This window comes from Mustela nigripes, chromosome 6 (assembly GCF_022355385.1).
Source record: "Mustela nigripes isolate SB6536 chromosome 6, MUSNIG.SB6536, whole genome shotgun sequence".
Taxonomy (NCBI): domain Eukaryota; kingdom Metazoa; phylum Chordata; class Mammalia; order Carnivora; family Mustelidae; genus Mustela; species Mustela nigripes.
The window spans coordinates 24,189,569-24,211,097 of NC_081562.1; positions in this window are offsets into that span (position 1 = coordinate 24,189,569).

Sequence of the window (21,529 nt, forward strand, 5' to 3'; positions counted from 1 at the left end):
AATGCTTACTTATCCTGTGTCAGATATAAAGAGCCAATAGTTAATAGTTAAAGCAGTTCCTTCAAAAACAGCCCCCTGAAGATCTACCAGACTCCAGAAATACACAAGATCTGTTTTCAGGGAAATCAGCTCCTTGAGAATTCAGTCTGCTCATACAGACATTTCCATGGGAGGATGGGGGAGAATGTGTTCTGGTTTAGTCCGGGATAGGGGTATGTCGGGGACATTTCATTAGAAACTATTTCCCAACAGGGCACATGACTATACTACTCAAAAATGCCAATGACCTTCTTTTAATTATGGAAGGGACCTCTAGTTTATTGCAAATTATTTGAAAGCCTTACACAACATAGTCCCTACTTACCTTTTCAGAACTGCTCTCAAACTATCTTACTATATTATTGTTAAAACGCAAATAAACAAAACTGTGTACATTTGGTGTCCCAAGCTCCAACAGTTTGGCTCAGGCCAGATGAACCAAAATGATCTCACTATTTCTATTCTCTTCTCCACATCTTATCCATAATTCAAGTTGCTGTTTCTCCACCAAGTTTTCCCTAACTATTCTAAGTACAAAGAAATTGCACAAAGCTTGTAGTATCATAGTTATATCTCATTTGTCCATAAACCATTTCCCTGGTGGAGTTTGAGCTGTTTTATTGTGCAGTTTCCTAATTCTTGCATTCCTGTTTCAGTCTGTATGCTTTTGTAATGATTTTGGAAGAAAGGTGATGTATTTTACTTTTTTATACGCCCACACCCCACCCAGAATAGGGTCTTCAATTCAGCAATACCTATTCTAGATTAATTTATTGAAAGCACATGGTATTAAACAGGAACAGACACAACCATGTATAAAGGTAAGTGGAGTGGAAGAATCTAGTACTATAAGAAGATAATCATAGGTTTGGGGAATTTAAATAGTTAGGTTCTTATTGACTCTCAGATTCATAATTTAATAGGACATATCTTGACTATTTTCATCAACCAATCAACTAACCTATTAAGCAAGCAAAAGCAAATAAAAAGCTCTTCTGAGTTTGGGTAATAATGATATGGTTTCATCAATTATAACAAATGTACCAGTCCATTGTGGGATGTTGATGGTGGAGGAGACTGTGTGCGTGGAGGAGCAGGGAATATACAGGAAATCTCAGTACTTTCTGATCAGTTTTGCTGTGAACCTGAAACTGCTTAAAAATAAAGTTTAGGGGAGCCCAGGTGACTCAGTCGGTTGAGCAGCCACCTTTGGCTGAGGTTGCTCAGGATATGATCCCAGGATCCTGGAATCGAGTCTGACATCAGGCTCCCTGCTCAGTAGGGAGCCTGCCTCTCCCTCTACCTCTGCCCCTCCCCCTGCTCATGCTCTCTTCCTCTCTCTGTCTCTCTCTCTCACACACACACTTCTCAAATAAATAAATAAAATCTTTCAAAAAACAAAATAAAAATAAAGTTTACTTAAGAAAAGGAAAAAAGAAAAACCTTCTGCACATCCAGTGTATTAAGCCTGTTTCCATACCACACCAAATCACTCAGCAATATCTGGTCTCGGCCCCCGAGCCTCCACCACTTGACATGCTTCTGTCATCACTGTAATAAAATCAGGAGTCCCGGTTGTACAGTGTCACAGAACAAGGAAGGATCACAGTCTTTGTACATTGCTTGGACCCCTGGGGTACTGCCTTTACGAGACTGCCCAGACTGACTGGAAATCACAGAAGGGCACACAGAGTTAATGCCCCCATGGACTAGACTTTAATGAGTGAGAGATAGGAGGAAGGAGGAACCCAACAGATAAATTGTCCTTTGGCTCATCCATGGACCGTCTGGTTTCTTATTGCCTCTCTGGACACCAGGCAATCAGCAATGTTGTGCTGTGAGAGGCCAACTCAGTAACACCTCCTTGCATTCTCTCTCCTTCCTTCCCTGACTCATGCCCTTCTCTTCCCTCTTAGCTCCCTAGGGTTGCACCCCTCTCTAAATGATGGGTATGTAAACTCTTATCTCAGGCTCTGTTTTCCGGGGAAACTGAGTATCTGCCAAATTCAAAATCCTGTGCTTACTGTGAGGGACAAGACATAGTGCTCTGTAGTTACAAATGCTCTTTCTCTCTATATTTTTTTCTTTAATAGGCAATGCATTACATGGTTCAAAAAAGTAAAGAAAAAGTGCAAACCTCCTTCCAACACACATGTACCTTCCTGTCTTCTTCACCCTGTTTCCTTTCCATTAATAGTAAATTTAAAACTTTTCAATCAGTAAATACTTCTGGAAGTAAAAACTTCCAGAAAATTTTGTCTGCTTAGGTTTCTAACATGTAGGTGTGCCGTAATTTACTTACTTATTTGAGTGTAGATGAATCTTTAGGAATCTTTAGGTTGTTTCACTGTGATTGGCTTACAAAGAATACAGAAGGAAATACCATATTATAGGTAAGCTGTTTTGCCTGCATACTTGCATATCTATAGGCTAAATTTCTAGAAATGATATTTGTAGGTCAAATTGTATTGGCATAAGAGCATCTGTTATTACATGCCTTTAACAATCCAGTGTGTTGAAGATTTTGCTTTGTGTTTGGTTCGTGAAAAATGATATCTCAACATATATTTAAACTGTACTTCTCTTATTATACATGAGGTTAAATATAATTTTAGACATTCAAGAGCCATTTGTTTCTCCTTTTCTGTGAACTGTTTGTTTGTGAAGAAGCCTTCACCAAGGGAACAATCTTTGGCGCCTCTATTTTTAAAACCCTGTGCACCAGACTCAAACCAAATTAAATTGAGGACTTGAGCACAACACTCATATCCCTACTTGAGATACTGCAATTTATACCATCTCCAAGTTGCAGAGTCTGGTCCCCACATTCAGCACGTTCACAGTCTAGCAATAAAGGAAGATGGTGGGGAGAAGGGAGTAAATCAGGCTTAAAAAGTTCCCGCTGTTGCAACGATAATGCACAGAGAGGCAGGAAACACTGGCTGATGATGGCTGGTGTGGGTGTCCAAAGGCTCAAGCTTGAGAGTAAAGATATTTGCAAAGGATTATGGGAACACAGAAAACAGGATAGAAGTAAGGTTTATTAGAAAGGTCATGCACTGAGAGGGCTCTTGAACAAGGCCTTGAAGGATAAGGTGGAAGAAGCAAGCAGGGGTATAGCCCTTCTACACAAAGGGAACAGAATGAGCAAAGATACAGGGCTAAGAACTTTCTGTAAACAATGACTGATCCAGAGTGACCAGAGAACAGGGAGGGCGTGTGTGTATGTGTGCGCGTGTGTGTGCGTGCGCGCGTGCATGTGTGTACAGGTGAAGGATGTGAGATATGGGCAGATGAGAGATGAGGTCATTTTTTAATTAATAATTATTTAAAAGCTTTTCTTCCTTAGGATTCTTCACAACTGAGCTCAAACTTCCTTATAAGTTTTACTTGGCATAAATGAAAAGTCCTAGAATAAACATGACTTGGGATGATGTAAAAACAACCTATTTTAAGGAAAATAGAGGAAGAAGCTCACTAGGTCAGAGAGATTGGCCCCTATTAGTCATGAGCCTCTTCTTCCCCTCAAACAAAAAATCCCAGGGCATGAAGGCTAATGGGTATGTTCGTAGGGACATAGCAGCGCAGCATCGATGGGGAAATGAAGCAAACACTTCTTAAAAAAAAAAAAAAAGAGGAAATATAAACTGCTCTTCTGTTTATGGTAATTAAAACTGTAGGAATAAAGAACAATAAAAAGGTAGATGCAAAGAGAGGTCAGTGAAGTGAAATTAGCTACATTACAGAACTCTAATGATAGCTGCTTACTAAACGCCCGGTAGATTGTGTTAATGAATACTCCAGAGCTGTAACCATTAAAAAAAAAAAAAAAAAAATCTGGTTGGCTTTAAGAAGAAAAAATATATGATAATTATTTTTTCAAAGAGACATTGCTAAGGTTTATCCATGCCAAAACACTGAGCAAAATTTGAATGTGAAATAAACCACAGGAAAGACATGATAAGTGAGAGCGTCTGCAGACTCATTGGCACTCTGCATTCTTCCTTCGGCTCCTCCTGTCTTCTAATTCTTTATGTTTATATTATTCTCCCCTTGAAAAATCCAACAACTTGCAGACTCCAGGAATTAAAAACAGGAGTGCTAAATTATCAAATCTTTACATATAAGGGAAAAATAGTTACAGAGGTTCAAATGACCTCACCAATATCTTCCAACACCATTCAGCCTTGTCCTGCAGATCTAGGCAATGGCTTACCCAGCAGATTCTTTCTTTGCAGTGACTATGATCTACGTTTTGCTTGCTTCAGGACAAAGGCCAAATCAGGCCAACAACTTTCCATCTCAACCGTAGGGGAGGCAGGGGATGGATGCACTGAAGCTGGGGTTCCAAGATCCGGTTGGGAACTGATTACATGGGCCAGGCTGGGATAAGCGGGCTGAGATTCTGCACCCGTGCATATACCACAGCAGACACCTTGGTCTCCCGCTAGGAGGCCATCCCCCTTCTTGCCTACTAACAAGCCTCAGTTTTGTTCAGGAAAAAAATGCCAAGTAAGCGGGATGAGCGATGATGGATCTAAGCCAATCATGGTGAACCCACTCCCCTTTGCCAGTGACTGCCAAGATCTCGGAGTGGACACGTGAGCCCGACTTGACTAGTACAGGGTAAGAAGAAGTCAGTGGAGGGCTGGTAGGAGAGATTATATTTCCTGATAAAATAAAGGAAAGGGAGGAGAAAACCCTTTTGCCTCCCTTCCCCTGCTTCTAGTTTGAATGCCTTTGTGTGTGGGGCGTTCCCCAAAGCGGTGGCAGACCTCTGACAATTACGGAGACATTGCTGACTCACCCGGGAGGCAGGGTGGAATCTGCCGTGTTTGATAACATTGTTGAGTTACCAAACCAACCTTGAGACAAGCATCTTGTTAAGTGAGCACCAAATATACGGAGGGTCTTAGGTCACTATTTGTTAGGTTTTCTGTTGCTTGTAGCAGAAATACAAAACAAAACCCTATACCTGGTAGGAACCAAATCAGTAACCAGGGAAATAGTGCTGGGGTGATGTCCATAGGGTCGGAGGAGCAGTAAGTGGGAGAAGGGGGCCAAGAGCACACCAGCATGCAGTGTGGAAAAACGTTCATGGTGGGGAGTGTGTCCTGGGGCTTCCTGGAGGCCTCCATCACTGTGCTTTTGGCTATGTGAAGTGGGGTGGGACTGACCGCTTCAAGAGCCAGTGCAGGGCTAGCCGCTGCTGAAACCCACCGCTTCAACCCACCGCTTCCTTTATTTCTCTAGGCAGCACACCTTAGCCCAGATTCTTGTGACCTCATACGTGCAATCTCACATGTTGGCCGACTGGTTTCCTGTCTTGGGTCTCTACCTTCCCACCCACTCTGGACGTGGTAGCCAGATTACCTATCAGTTATTGTCAATCCACACTTCGAAACCTTCCATGGCACCTCACACTTGAAAAGTCCACCTCTCTTAGCCTTAAAAAGTACTGCGCCCTCTTGTCCTTCAGGGACACATCAAGTTAGGTTATGGTCTCTTAAGAACAGTTCCAAGTCACAACTTTCTGTCTCCTAGTTCTTAAAAACAGCATCTTAACATGCAGAAATTTTCAGTAACTATTCAAGACAGAGACTTTTTTTTTATACCTTAGTCTTTACCCTGTATCATCTATTTTAGAAGAAACAATATTGACTGGTGATTGGATGATATGACTATATCTCCTGGTGATTAAATAAATCGGTAAGCATGCATTAAGTAGCCATTATTCTTATAAGTTATGCCTACACTGACATTTTTTTCACACTACTCAACTTTTGTTTGTGTGATCTTATGTCTTTACAGTGATTAAAAAAACACCATTAAAAATGATCATTAGTGGGGTGCCTGGCTGGCTCAGTCAGAGGAGCATGCGACTCTTGATCTCAGGGTTCTGAGTTCAATCCCCATGTTGGGTGTAGAGATTACTTAAGTAAATAAAACTTTTTAAAAAAATGGTCATTAGTGGTGTTGATTTTAGTAAATTAACAAATTTAAGTAACAATGAAATTTTGAATTTGAGTTTTTGTTATAATTATTTTATAAAATAATTTTTAACTAGCTCCACCTTTATATAATTTCACAAGCAGTTTTGCTTTTTTTTTTCCAACTGCAAAAACAGAACTTTATTTTCTCAGTAGCTTCATTTAGTTCATCAGTAGCCAGCTTCCTGACTTATAGCATTACCACTTCACACTTTGACCACTGCAAAAACCCCAGTTGGAATTTTTGTATCTTTTGCAGGTTCTTGATTCCACGATTTTGCTCTTTAATCATTCTCTCTATCTAGAGTACTCTCTTGTCTTCCCCTAACTTCAAAGCTAAGTCCCAGTTTCACATGCCCTGCGTGGCCTCTCCTGATCACTGTAATCCACAGTGGTTTCTCTTCTGAGCCCGTAGAGCACACAGTATGTCTGTCACTCATTCTTGTACTGTTAAAGTCTTCTTGTTAAATGTGCGTGTCACCCAGGTGTTTCCAAGATTCAGCCTTCTCTTTAGTACTAAATAAAATAAATCAAGCTCCTATGACATAAAGCTCTGCTCTCCTGAATACTCTTTTTTTTTTTTAAGATTTTATTTATTTAATTGACAGAGAGAGAGAGAGAGATCGCAAGTAGGCAGAGAGGCAGGCAGAAACAGGCTCCCTGCTGAGTAGAGAGCCCGATGTGGGGCTCGATCCCTCAGACCATGACCTGCACCTAAGCTGAAGGCAGAGGCTTAACCCACAGAGCCACCCAGGCACCCCACTCCTGAGTACTCTTGAAATTACTGAGTTTCACCTCTTGCTCCAAACCTCTACTCCCAGGTCAATTCTTGATCCTCTCTTATTATCCTACCTACGCCTATGCAAATGCTTATTTGCATTTGCAGTCCTTTCTTAACATCCCTTTTCCCCAAGAAGAGACATCAGCTCTTCTCCTTCATTCCTAAGAGCATCACTAACACAAAGCTCTTTCACGTACGAGACTTTTACTAAACATTTTAGGAATGATGGAGAGTAACTGTGCTTAGAACAGGAAGGGATAAAAAGTTCTAAATGATCATCAAAATAATTACCAATTATTGAGCAATTAACCTGGGCCAGGTTATGCCAAGCATTTTACATACACTATTTTATTTAATATTCAGAGCGTCCTTATACCATCACACAGCTGGTAAGTTAGAGAGCCATCACTCAAGTCCAAGTCTTTCTGGCTCTGGGGCCTCCATAATCTTTAGTGTTCCTAAAGTTCATGGTCCTGGAAGAATCTCTAACTATAACAGTAGAGTGTATGGCCACCTATCCACATTTACTCCATTTCTTTTGTCTACTTCTTATAGAACTTTGATTTTTGTATTTTTGTTCAGGAAACCACCTTCTTCTTCTTTTTTTGTTTCTTTTTTAAGATTGTATTTATTTGACAGAGAGAGTGCACAAACAGGGGGAGTGGCAGGCAGAGGAAGAGGGAGAAGTAGGCTCGCCACTGACCAGGGAGCCCAGTGTGGGGCCCGGGACCCTGGGATTGTGACCTAAGCTGAAGGCAGTTGCTCAACCACCTGAGCCATCCAAGTGCCCCAGGGAACCCACCTTCTTCAAGCTGCACTCCTGAGAGCTGCGTCCTGAATCTTCCCGGCAATTATGGTTGGCAGTGACTTGTGTGGGCATGAGTACAGGATACATTCTGGCAAGTAAGACCTGCAAAGAAATCTTCTGGGTTACTTGGAGGAAAAGTTTCCTTTGGCCAAAAGAGATACATGGAAAGAGGTAGTATCTTCCTAGACAGTTGTGCAAAGATGACAGGAGAAACTGCTGGGGCTGACTTAAAACCATGAGAGAGTTACCTTGAGGGCAAAGGCAAAGCAACACAGGTTGCAGAAAGGAAAGACAGAATAAATCCTGGGTGTTTGTTGTTCGCCCACCAAAATATTTCATCTTAAACATTCCTATCTTTGTGCTTTGTGGAATTATAGTGCTATTATTTATACCCATATTGAGTTCAGCTTTCTCTTATAGTGAAAACTATTGCTTTTTTAAAAAGATTTTATTTATTTATTCATAAGAGAGAAAGAGAGAGGGAGAGAGGTGGAAGCAGAGGGAGAAGCAGGTTCCCCTGACTTGGGGGAGGGAGCCAGATGCAGGACTCTATCCCAGGACGCTAGGATCAAGACCTGAGCAGAAGGCAGATGCTTAATCCACTGGGCCACCCAGGCCCCCACTAAAAATATGCTAATGGATACTTTGTCTTCACTCTCCTAAGACTTTAGCCTACTGCTACTACAAGGATTCATTTCTCCCACCATCCACAACCTTTCTTGAGTCTCAGGCTCCCAAAATCTACTGTCTCCCAAGGTCAGAGAAAACCTCCCCAAATTCTAACACTTATCTATGGAGAAAAGTGTCTGTCTCACCTTCACTCATCTAGCCTCCCGGGTCCCCTCCCCTCCAATTCATTACCAAAAGGCCCACTTAATGAGTTTTCCTAAAGAATTCTTCCCCAGAGATGAGACGCTAAAGACCAGGAGTCATGTGACCTGAGCTGGAGTCTCGGTTCCAATTTTTGCTAGCTGTGAAAACTTTGACAAGTTGCTTTAATTTTTCTGAGGCTCAGCTTCTGTCAAAGGAGAATAATTAGAGCGTTGTTGTGAAGATCAAATGACATCCACACAATGCCTTCACACTGGTGCCTGGTACTTGCAAGCATTCAAGATAAAATGTTGATTGGAAGTAAAGGAAACCAGCTAAGGTAGGCCAGAAAGGAAATTTCCATCCAATGCTTTAGCTCATAGAATGGAAAGCCCAGCTCAATAACCTGGCTCAGAAAAGCTCAGGACTGCTGCAGCCCTGGGGATTCACATAACACGCAGAAGGTGATCTTTTTCAACTTTTCATTCCTCTACTCATGATGCAAATTCCTGAGAGCAAGCCCTCTGATTGGCCTAGCTAGGGTCAGGCCCACCTCTTGGTTTGGTTGAAAAGTACTTCAGTTGGGGCACCTGGGTGGCTAAAAAAAAAAAGAAAAAAAAAGTACTTTGGTTAATGGTCTCACAGAATGTCTCCAACAGTGTCCCAAAGCAAACTTGGAGTGCTGTCACCAGAAGAAGGAGTAAAGTGGAAAACAAACAACCGAACTACATTCATCGGTTACTGCATATTTATTATGTTTATAGGACAAAGATTACGCCTCATCCACCTCATTGCCTAATATCCTATTACAACCATTACTGATGTTCAAGATACTTGTTGGTTGTTCATTCTTACGTAATTTGACTTCTAACGCTGATCATTTTTTTTGATCATTTATATTTTTAAGGTTTGCAAGTCAAATGCTCTACCACTGAGCTATACCCCCAGTATTTTTAAGGTTTGATCCAAAAGAAAACACATGTTCCTTTTTTGTTTTTTTCTTAAGTGCAAGAAGTCTATTAGTGATAATTATAAAGGGATATAACAAGGTTGTTTTTGAAGAGTGAGGGCAATAGACTACAGGGGAGGTTGTTAACCAAAAAATATCACTGTTGAAGTCAAACAGTAGAGGAAAGCATAGATAATTGGGTACACTATCTTCTTCCTTTTCTGAATTTTGCATAGGTTTTAGCTCTAGAGGATGAAATAAAAAGGGATTGGAGGAACTGGTGAGAAAACACCTCAATGGTCTAATTGGGTCTTTTAGTTTAATCTTCAGAGGAAGTGCTCTTTGGGCCTCAAGCACGATCAAAAAGAAGGCAAGAGCCACGGAGGAAGCATTAACTTCACTGTTTATCACTTCTTTGATTCCACATTTTCCACCACTAGTTTGTGCCCACTTTTCCTCATAAATGTGGTTTTACCTGGATCCCAGTCCCCTTGTGGCTAAATTGCCACCACTGCCTGTCTCCCAACAGCTTATTCTTGTTCTATTCTTTTGTGAGAAACCAGAGCACAGGTCAACTTCCTCAAGCATTATTTGGCCTCCTGCCTTTCAAATCATACTTAAACTCCCAATCCAGCTGTGAGAGCAATTTGGCAGAGACATCTGTTGCGCCTTTGTTCATCAGTGTTGAGTCTACAGATCTGATTAGTGAGGCAGAGCTCACCACGCTTCTCCCCAGGCACCCCTTCCCCCCAAGCTGTACACATGGAAGTGATGACAAATAAACAGGAAGGGAGGCCATGGTCTTGGGTAAGCCTGGGTGAGAGGAGAGGAGTGGCTTGGGACCAAGTATCAGAGAACTTCAACAATAAATGACTAAGTGGTAGAGAGTGAGCTTGGATGAAGCAAAGAAACAGAAGTCAGGGAGGTCAGAGGAAAACCAGGAAATACAATAATGGAAGCTAAGGAGAGAAAATGCTAGGAAATTGTGGAAGCCAAGGAAAGAAAATGACCTCTCAAAAGCTAGAGAGGTCAGAAGCAAAATGTGGTAGATACACATACAATGGAATAGTATTCAGCCTTAAAAAGAAAGGAAATTCTGACTCATGCTACAGGTTGAGGACATTATGCTAAGTGAAACAAGCCAGTCACAAAAGGACAAACCCTATATGATTCCACTTACATGAAGTACCTAGAGTCAGATTCACGGAGACAGAAAGTCGAAGGGTGGTTACCAAGGTCTAGGGGAGGGAGGATGAGTTATTGTTGAATGGGTATAGAGATTCCCTTTTGTGAGATACAAAGAGTGCTGTGGTTGGATAATAATAATGGTTGTGCAAGAATATGAATGTATTTAGTGCCACTAAGCTGTATACTTAAAGTCGGTTGAGATGGTGAATTTTGTGTTATCTGTCTTTCTTTTATGTGTTATGTGTGTTTTAGCACTTTTTTTTTTTTTTTTTTGAGTGAGGTCAACAGAGTCAGATGCTACTAAAAGGTCAGGTGTAAGGAGAACTGAAATGTCCTCTGTGTTTAGTGTATTGGAGACTGTTGGTAACAAGAGCAAGGAAGGATCCTGCCCACAGTGGCTGACTTCAATATCCACACATAAATACCCATGCATATTTTCTGGCTCATAACTGACTTTTTAGTAAAAGCAAGTCAAGACAGACTCAGGCTCTCTCTGGTTCCATGGTTCACCTCCTCCTCCGTTCCCTGCTCTCATTTCATGCGTTTCCTTCTCCCTGGGCTCTCTCTGTAGCTTTCATACACATGTCACCATTTACCATTTTCTGCATAAAACTTACATATCCTGCTTCCTGAGCAGACTACTTATGCCTCCTCTCTGCCAGCCTGTATCTCTTCCCCTGCTTCCAAATAGTAACTAAACACTTCCCTCCTCCAAAGTCTTTTCCTAGATTAATTAACTCCATTTGGCTTCAAAAATTCTTACTCACCACTGTCTTATCTCCATTATCCACCATAATTTTTTTCTTTTAAAGAATGGTAAAATGCCATTTGTCATACCTTCAACAATTATGTACTAATTTAATATTTCATAAATATTAATAGAGCCTCTACTCCATTCCAGGTATTGTGATAGTTGCCAAAGATACAGCCTCTGCCCTCAAACAGCTCATAGTCCAGTGGGGGAGAATTTATCTCCTCCTGGGCTTCGTACAGAGAAGTTTTTTGTCTGGACCTGAAATTTAAAAATGTAAGTAGTCAAAAAAATATATCTTTACAGAAAGATTTATACCTATTTTGGGAAACAATATAGTTTGCAATTTCAGTAGGAATTCCTTCCCATTCCTGATAAATTAAATATGCTATAAATTTACCACTCTGGCCTTGGTATACGCCTATGGCATAACTTCTACAGCAGAACCTTCTTAGCTCCAGGGTGCACACTGTGTTCCAATAAGAGAGGATTACTTTATTTTCCCAATTCTAAAATGCAACTGATGATTATAAAGCACACTATTAATTAAAGAGACATTTTAGACAACAAAAGGTACAACTGTAGTACGTTCAGACAGTAATTATAAAACACATGCCGATTATACCAAGTTGGATATGTTAAAATAGAAGGAGGAAGTAGGAGAATGAATGTGCATGTTAAGTTCAAAGGTATGCAGTGTTTGCTGCTCTCAGAAAATGCTTTGCATTTCCTGGGCTCCAAATATTTGCTCATGCTTTTCCTTCTGTTTGAACATCTCTCATCTCTTGACCCTTACCTACAACCTATCCAGTTCTTTGGGATACCTTTCTTCCTCTCATGAAAGCTGTCCTAATCTTGCCAAGCAAATGGGATCTTTTATTTGTTCATTGGTTCATTCAACAAACATATACTGAATGACTTCTGTTTTAGACACTGCTTTCTTGTTGTTGTTTTTTTTTTTAAGATTTTTATTTATTTATTGAGAGAGAGAGAGAGCACACATACACAAGCAGGGGTGAGGGGTAGAGGGAGAGGGAGAAGCAGACTCCTCCTTGAGCAGAGAGCCTTACTTGGAGCCTCAGGACCCTGAGATCATGACCTAAGCCAAAGGCAGGTGCTAAACCAACTAAGCCACTTGGCGCCTCTCTTTTAGGTACTGTTCTAGGTACCAAGGATTAAATGGAAAGTAAAATGAACAGACATAGTCTTGTCTTCTCTAGAGTTTATATTCTACATAGGGAGACAGATAAAAATCAAAACTAATCAATAAATGACATAATCATAAATTATAATAAGTACTATGAAGAAAACAACAATAAACAAGAAGCTGAGATAAATTATAGAGAGAATTCTCCTCTGTGATGGGTGGTCAAGGAAGCTCTCCACAAAGAGGAAAAACCATAAGCTGAGACCTCAAGAGAGAGGAGAAATTGTCCTAACTTTGTAGCGGGAAGAGCATTCCAGGTTCCGGGAATAGCATGTGCAAAAGCCCTGAGGTGGAGTTGAGTTTGATGTGTTGAAGGAATCGACCTTGCCTTCCTTTGAAGCTCCAGAGCATTTTCTATCTTCCTTTGGGGTTTACACTCGTCTCCCCTGTTCCTAGTTCTTATTATCATTTTCTTATTCTCATTCCCATGCCTTATGAATTAGTAAATTTTTGAGGGCAAAAATTGAGTCTAATTTATCTATGTGTTCCTTTACAGTGCTTAGGATAGTACTGTACACAAATTAAATGCTCAGTTACTGTTTTTTGAATTCCATAAGACTACAAATTTGGGATGATTTACTGAGTCCATTATAAAATTTTTTACAAACCTATATTTTAATAAAATACTTTAGATTTTTACCAAAGGTTGCTGTATCAGCCATATTAAATTTTTGACACTATTTGCTATAAAATGTTACTGAGAAATTATTCAATATATTGCTTAATATATTGAATTACTTAATATATATTAATATATTAATATATTATATAATATATAATATATTTACAATATATTACTTAATACAGAATTACACCTAATGTATAAGTTCCTTTTGGAATTCAGAGCAAGCAAAATTTTACTTCCAAACTAGTCTGCCTCTTCCTTTCTGAAACCAAGATTTATATAACGGATTATGTTTCGTCTTACTGTTAAGAGAGCTAAAAAATTAAAAATGAATTCAACTATTTAATTTGAACAACTAAAGCAATATGTTTATCTATGTGATTCTAATATTTCTATTTTTCTCAGATTCTTTCTCCTTATAATGAATAATATCACAGTTTGCCACAGGCTGTGCCAAGCACTTTCCATGAATTATTTCATTCATTTAATCTTTACAATAATCTTGAGTGTTACAGGTGAGAAACTGAGGTTTCAAATAATGTCAAACAGATTATAAGTACTGAATCCAGGCAGTCTGAATTTTCTACTGGGATGTATTTTAGTATCATATGGGCATATTAATCTAAGTCTCTTAAAATAGTTTTGGGAGGGACACCTGGATGGCTCAGTTGAATAAGCTGCTGCCTTTGGCTCAGGTCATGATCCCAGGGTCCTAGGATAGAGTCCCACATCGGGCTCCTTGCTCAGCAGGGAGCCTGCTTCTCTCTCTGCCTGCCACTCTGCCTGCTTGTGCTCTCTCTCTTTCTCTCTGACAAGTAAATAAATAAAATCTTTAAAAAAAATAGTTTTGAGAAAGAAAAGGAGAAAAATATATGTGTATGCTTACATGTACATATGTATATTTACATAAGTATATGTAATTGAGTTAAAATATAATTGAATTTTTAATTGAATTAAAAAATGAAATACAGCTGTTGATGACCTATCTCATACAATATTATATTTGGTAGTATGAGAGTCCACTAACCCTTTGGTTATTTGGTATAGGTGAGTAGGAGGACCTAAATGACAGAGAATTTTTTAAATGCAGTTTGAATACACAATTAAATTTAGGATGTAAGAAATTTTATTTCAAAATGTCATTGAACTTGAGTTTGGATAAAGAATCCTGCAAACTTTCATGTTTAAAACACAGGCTGGCACACTGCAACACATTTCAGGGTAAGAGTCCCCAGCTGCACTGCAGTAAAATTCTCTTAGATAATATTTGCCATGTTTTAATATAAGATTGGTTCCCAACAGGGAATTGGATCATGGGTTCCTGGCTTTCAATCAGTCCAGTTGAGCTCATCAGGAGATTGTGTTTGCATTTTCAGAGAAGGGAATTATTGGCATTTATTCCCAAGGCAAACGCTATCTTTTAGGGCAGTATAGAAAGCTATCTTTTTTTCACTCATGACAAGTGTTTACATGGGCACTAGTAAGAAAAAAGGGCTATGAATATAATGAGAACTGAAAAAAAATTGCCAGCAAAATTTGTTTCCCTTCACCAAAGCTATAGAGGCGAGAAAGCTCAGTAGGAGAACCTGTTTCAGGAACAAACAAAACCACAGAAGGAAATCCTCCCAGGGCATTAGGACTCCTTTAGTGAGAGCAATAGCTTTTCATTTGCAGAAAGAACAGGTGTTTCCCCAGGAAAAAAAAAAAAAAAAAAGCAAAAAAACCAAAAAACTGCAGAGTCACCTTGCTGAACCAATATGATTGGAAACCGGCAAGAGCTGGATTACTGGAGAATAACTCAAGAGGAAGGTAGAATACCTCCCCAACCCCTGCTCTGGGAGGGGGAAAAATTGTTTGCAACTGAAACAAAAACATCCCTCTTTTCTCTTTCATTCCGGAAGGAGTAGTGGAAAAGGCACACATTGAGTCCACCATACCATTAAAGTGGTCAGGAATCAAATGAACGAATTCTAGAATGGCTAAGGGTGGTGGAAAAAATGTGCTCTCTAAAGATAAGAAAATGACTGCATAAAATGGTCACAGAAAGACTCAGAGATCTAAGGGTCCAGAATATGTGCACAAGTCAACGCCACCAAGTCAGGCACGTAGTATCAAAACAAAGGGTTGCCATGAGGGCATTCCAAGATGGTTTTTCCCGTTGTCAACTATGTTCATGGGGGCCTGGGGGAGGAACCAATTGCGTATGTCTAAATCTTTCTCCTGCAGCAGGCTTTCAACAAGTTGCTAGGTGTTCACTCCACCAGCTTGTTGTGATGAGTCTTTCAAAACTTCATTCATTATTCCATCAGCCAACTGACATTTACTGGGTGCCCGCTATCTGCCAGACTCTAAGCCGAGCTGAGAGGATACAGGAGTAAATAAATAAAGCACGGAATTGAGAGAAGGGGATGGTGCGATCAGGTCTCAAAAATTGTTTCATACCGTTTAAACCCCCAAGAGCTTGTCTGACAGGAAAGATTCATAGCTCCTCATGGAAAATTTTAAGGACCCAAGTTGTGAATTGGGACTCCATTCTTCATAAATACCCACTATGGAGCCTGAGTCACAGGTCAGAATACGCTTGAGGAAAACAGATGTACAGCAAAGAGAGCTGGATTTGTTTGTAAAATGGTACCTTCCCCAAAGACACGTCTATTCATTTCTCTTGAAATTAAGCCCTCCTCCCATGGATATCCTCTATCTACCCTTCAGCTAAGAATTCTGCTTACTTCACTTACGCTTATTTTCTCATCTACATCTACGATTCCTTTACATCTGTGTCGTGATTATGAGCCCACGCCTGGGAGGTAACTTAGCCACTAGCTATGCAGTAATCGAACAAGTTGCTTATTATTTCTGTGTTTCAGATTCCCCAAGGATAAAATAAGGGCAATAACAGCACTTGTCTTAGAGGATTATTATGAAAATAAAATGAGATAATATATGAAAAACAGCTAGCCCAATTAGTTATGGCTAATGTAATGATTATATTCTGAAAGTAAGTAACTGTCCTCATATCAAAGTGGCATATAATCTTCTTGACATCTGAAGTCTCATTTTTTTCCCAATATTGTTTCATTTTAATATGTAATTCATACTCTAAAACTAGTATAAGATCATTATGGAAAATTTGAAAGAAAGAAGCAATAACTCTTAAACTCTCCTAATATAATCATTAAAAATTAAAATTATTCCTGATGTTATTTTACAGGTATCTGCTTATATGACATCTAGCTGGAATTGAAAAAAAAAAAAAGTACTTTTAAGCATGGCATCCTTTGGTTTTATATGCATTGCTCTGTTGTCATGAGATGTGAAAGCCGGATCGCTTGCTGTGAATCATGATTCTGGCTCATGGCAACTAGCAGATAAAGAGCTGAAGAAACACCTTTATGTCTCTCTACCCTGAAAATACAGGAGACCGTGAGGTGCTTTTGTTGTTGTTATCTGTTTTATTTTAAGAAGACTCAATTTGGAAAGGCTGGAATTTCCTAAAAGCTTGCATTTCTCCCAATACCCCTGTGTTAAGGCTTCTAATTGCATTACTAGGCAAAAGAAGCCACAGACAAGGCTTGTACTTTTAAATGGTCAAGTTAAATTACAGCTTGGAATAAAGCAATAATAAGGAAGCAGTGTCTTTGCAAAATTACATACCCTGTTCTGGATTTACTAACATTTTGTCTGTTACTTTGAATCAGAATATGGAGGAATTTGTGATTACATTGATCTCTTCTTCAGCAAGTGCCAGTCATTTTCTGTTGTTTGTTGTCAAATATGTGTTGAAAAAAATTAAGTAAATTTATTTTGTGAGCCCTTTTGGGAAACTCAGAAGCCCTGTAAATGGTAGGAATGGTATGGGATGGTGGAGGTACTTCAAGTAAAAACTGGGACTGCAAACAAAATTTCAGAATTACGGTGCACATGCAGTGTTTGGCAATGTATCTGGTTTTTCTGCTTTGATGAAGAAAGAAGCTTCAACAAATCACCATGAGTCATGGCTTTCTACATCACCTTGCGTAGGCATCAAAGCCCTTGCCAGTAGTTTGCTTTTTGCTGCAGAAGGCATCAATTTCTCCAGATCTTTTGACTCACAGGGATTTGAAGAAATTTTTGTCAAGAAATGAGAGCAGAATATGAAGTTATTCATCAGAATTCATGCCTAAAATAATCCATAGGAAAGAAGCCATTTTTGGCTTTGATATACTTGATCACGTGAATAAGGTAAGGCTTTTTGGGGGGGGGGGGCATGAGATCCGAGGATGACAATTTGAAACACACACACACGTAGAACCCCAGAAGCTCTTTTGCCCAAGTTACTACTGTGGGAGAAGGGATTGGAAGCAGACAAGTGCTGCTGTCTGTGTGTTGTCCCTTTCCCACTCTGGAGGAGATTCTCCTGGCTCCATTCAAGAGTGATGAAACTAGTCAATTTCCCCCAAGGTTAATGTACAGATACCTGGAAACCACTACAGAACTTCTTCAAAGGTTGGTTATGCTTGTTAGATTTTAACCACGTTCTTGCTGACGTGTATATCATTGATGATGCAGACCTTGCAAAAATGACTAAATTCATTGACCTGAGGACAGAGGAAATGACACAACTATTAGCTTGAAGATTTGTAGAAAAATCCAGTCTGTTCTGACATAAACCTATCCATTTGCTACAATCTTCTTCATTAACTGGGGCTTTCTTTCACTTGCTGCTATCAAAATTGAGTCAAAATTGATAGGATCTCAAAAATTACAAACATTATGATGTAAAGACTACTCTAAAATATCTTCTGAAGTCAAATGATGGCAGCCATGTCATTTAAATTTGCTTTGGTGAAAAATTTAAATTTCGTTTTTTTTTGTCTTTGCACATGCATTTATTTCAATTACTTCATTTATGTGAATAAACAAGAGTGAGACATGGAAACATTTTTTTAAAGTTTTTTCTATGTGAAGGGAATAAGTTTCCAATGAAATAAAATAGTGTGCCAAATTTGAGGGGATACTGATGTGCATTTTTGTAAAAAATTACCCTTTTCCATCAGATCAAAGAGATCAGATGAGAATGATTCCCTCCTTCCAAAAAATGGTTAAGAACCATGGATCTAATACAGCCACTTCATTTTACAGTAAGTGGAGACTCCAGAAATGAATTATTTGTCCGAGGTCACACAGCTACTAAGTGTTAAAACTGCAATTTGAGCCTAGATCTCTTGTGTCTGAGGTCACTATACTATGTTGCCATTATGTTTCTTCAGTGGGACATCCCACAGTCACAAAAGAAAGTTCTTTGGAACCAAATCAAACCCAACCAAACCAAAACAAAAACCAACCACCAACAACAAACCTCTGTGAAAATGAAAGTTTTTGTTCCAAATGTGTTACCACCAGACTTTCCCAACCTTGACTTACTACCTGTCTAGACTTGCACTGATCACCAGCTGCTTGGAAAATTCATCTGCCATCTACCCCATCTTGTTCCTGCCTGTTTTTCTTCTTTCATGACAGATGTCCTGGTTTCAAATCTACTAGCAAATTTAACCATCTTAAATAAATAGCCCCAGCCTTCATCCGGGTGTGTCTCTATTCTCTAGATTCCAACCCTGGTTTTTCCTGCTGCGTCATTTTGCCATTGTCTGAACTCTGTCCATAACACTGCCTTATTCCATTTGGGCTGCTCTAACAGAATAACGTAAACTGGGTGGCTTATAAACCACAGAAATTTTTTGTGGCTGGAAGTCCAGGGTAAAGGCACTGACAGTTTCGGTGTCTAGTGAGAACCCAGCTTTTGGTTCATAGTCAACCATCTTCTGGCTATTGTCACAAGCAGAAAGGATGAGGGAGTTCTCTGGGGTCTCTTTTAAAAAAGAGCATTAAGCCCATTCATAAAGGCTTCACCCTCATGAGCCAGTCACTTACCAAAGGTCTCACCTCCTAATACCATCATATTGGGGATTAAGATGTAACATATAAATTTGGGGATGGGGGGGAGAGGTAAACATTCTGTCTTTAGCAAACAATTTCACTAGAGTTTAGTGAGTTCTGTATTGAGTATCTTACGGCAGAATGTTGAAATGGACCCTTTGCTTGAAGACGCAAAAAAATGGAAATGCTGAATTAAAGCCTTTTCATTTTCAAGTATCTCAAAGTCGTGTATTTTTCTCATTTAATTTAACGAAGTATCCTTTTTGTAATACGAATTATTTGGAGTTCAAGAACTTTTCTTTTTCTTTTGTAAGATTTTATTTATTTATTTGACAGACAGAGATCACAAGTAGGCAGAGAGACAGGCAGAGAGAGAAGGGGAAGCAGACTCCCTGCTGAGCAGAGAACCTGATGCGGGACTCAATCCCAGGACCCCGGGATCACGACCCGAACTGAAGGCAGAGGCTTTAACCCACTGGGCCACCCAGGCACCCCTCAAGAACTTTTCTTAAGTTGCTAATCAAAATAGAAATTTTGACTTTCTGCCACTACCTGCCACTTTGAAGATGAGGTAGGCCATTAAAATTAAGTCTGCTTCTAGCACGTGAACAAAATTGTAGTAACATTAGCCATCAATATCAATATCAATATGGTGGTAAGAGTTGTACAAGCATGCCTTTAATCCCTACAATCACTTCGCAAGGTAGAAAGTATTATGTCAATTTATAGATGAGAAAATGGAGGTCAAACAGATTGACGTGGTAAGAGTATATACTGTTAAAAAATGGCAGGGTCATGATCTCCAGGTCATGATCTCAGGGTCATGAGATGGAGCCCCATGTCTGGCTCTGTGCTGGGTGTGGAGCCAGCTTAAGATTCTCTCTCTCCCTCTCCCTTTGCCCCTGTCCCCCTCAAAAAATGACAGAGCCACTTCTTATATTACCCAGAATAAATTTTTTTTAAAGATTTTATTTCTTTAAGAGAGACAGAGTGAGTGAGAGAGGGAGCACAAGCAGGGAAGGGGCAGAGGGAGAGAGAAAAGCAGACTCCTCGCTGAGCAGGGAGCCTGGTGCAGGGCCAGATCCCAGGACCCTGGGATCATGACCTGAGCTGAAGGCAGATGCTTAACTGACTGAGTCACACAGGCGCCCCCAGAGTAAACATTTTTTAAAAAATTCATACCAAGCACAGTTTTTAGATACAACTTCTCTTATCACTAAAAAATGAGTGTAGTTTAGAGGTAGTTCAGGAAAAACCTGTGCCTACTGCTGGGAACCCCAAACACTTTTGTCAGCCCCCAGTCCAATTTCCACCCTCTGCAAATGGGAACCCCCTAGGTTGGAACAGCAGGAGGTGAAATCAAGGCAGGCGACTTGAAAGGATAAACTGAAACAGAAGTTCTATCTAGGAAGTCAAAAGTATCCAGGGCAAAGGATGGCAGAGGCAACCTCACTATCTGCAGACTCAACTGGCCTGAAAGCTTGGTGGTCATCAGCAAGGAGAAGAGTAATTAAATGATGCCGATGGCAAGTGACTGGGCAGGAGCACAAGGGAATCACCCCACCCTGCACTCTGGAGAAGATTTTGCAGAGAGGTTGGGGAGGGCCCATGAAACACAAGTTACAGAGGGTTGGACAGCCAACAAATAGGGTAATCATGAAGATAACAGAAACAAATATTTATGATAATGATAAGTCAAGATCATGATACAAAACTACCTGTAAACTATTAAAACATACATGAGGGGCACCTGGGTGGCTCAGTGGTTTAAACCTCTGCCTTCGGCTCAGGTCATAATCTCAGGGTCGTGGGATCGAGCTCCGAATCGGGCTCTCTGCTCGGTGGGGATCCTGCTTCCCCCGCCCCCCTGCCTGCCTCTCTGCCTGCTTATGATCTCTGTCTGTCAAATAAATAAATAAAATTAAAAAAAGAACACACTTGAATATGAAATAAAGACTGGAAAGATATACTGCAACATGACAAAAGTCACTGCGTTGTGATTGAAGAGTTATGGGTGATTTTCTTTCGTTTTTTGTAATATCGTTATAATTTTTAGGGCTTTTACCAAAGAAACAGTGGGTGAGGAGAACATTGAATTAACATTTTTATATTCTATAAAAGAGAAAGTTCTTAAAAACATTAATAACTTTTTTCTTCCATTGTTCCTTGTCATCTTTTCAAAGTCTACCTCAATCTGCCTCTCATTCCAATTCATTCTGTGTTTGAAATGAAACAGATTGCCTCCCTTCCCCCCACAGGCTCTATTATGATATAAGTTTGAGCCTGTTGTGATTTGCTGGCTTAGGTGTCACTTGTGTGAGCCATTCAGACTTGCCTAACTCTGAGTTGGGAGTACATGACTTGCAACAACAACAAAAGAAAAAAAAAAAAAAAAAAAGCTGAGGCATCCAATTTGTAAGACCGCAGAAGGCATGAATCAGATACAAAAGGACAGACCGTGTTTC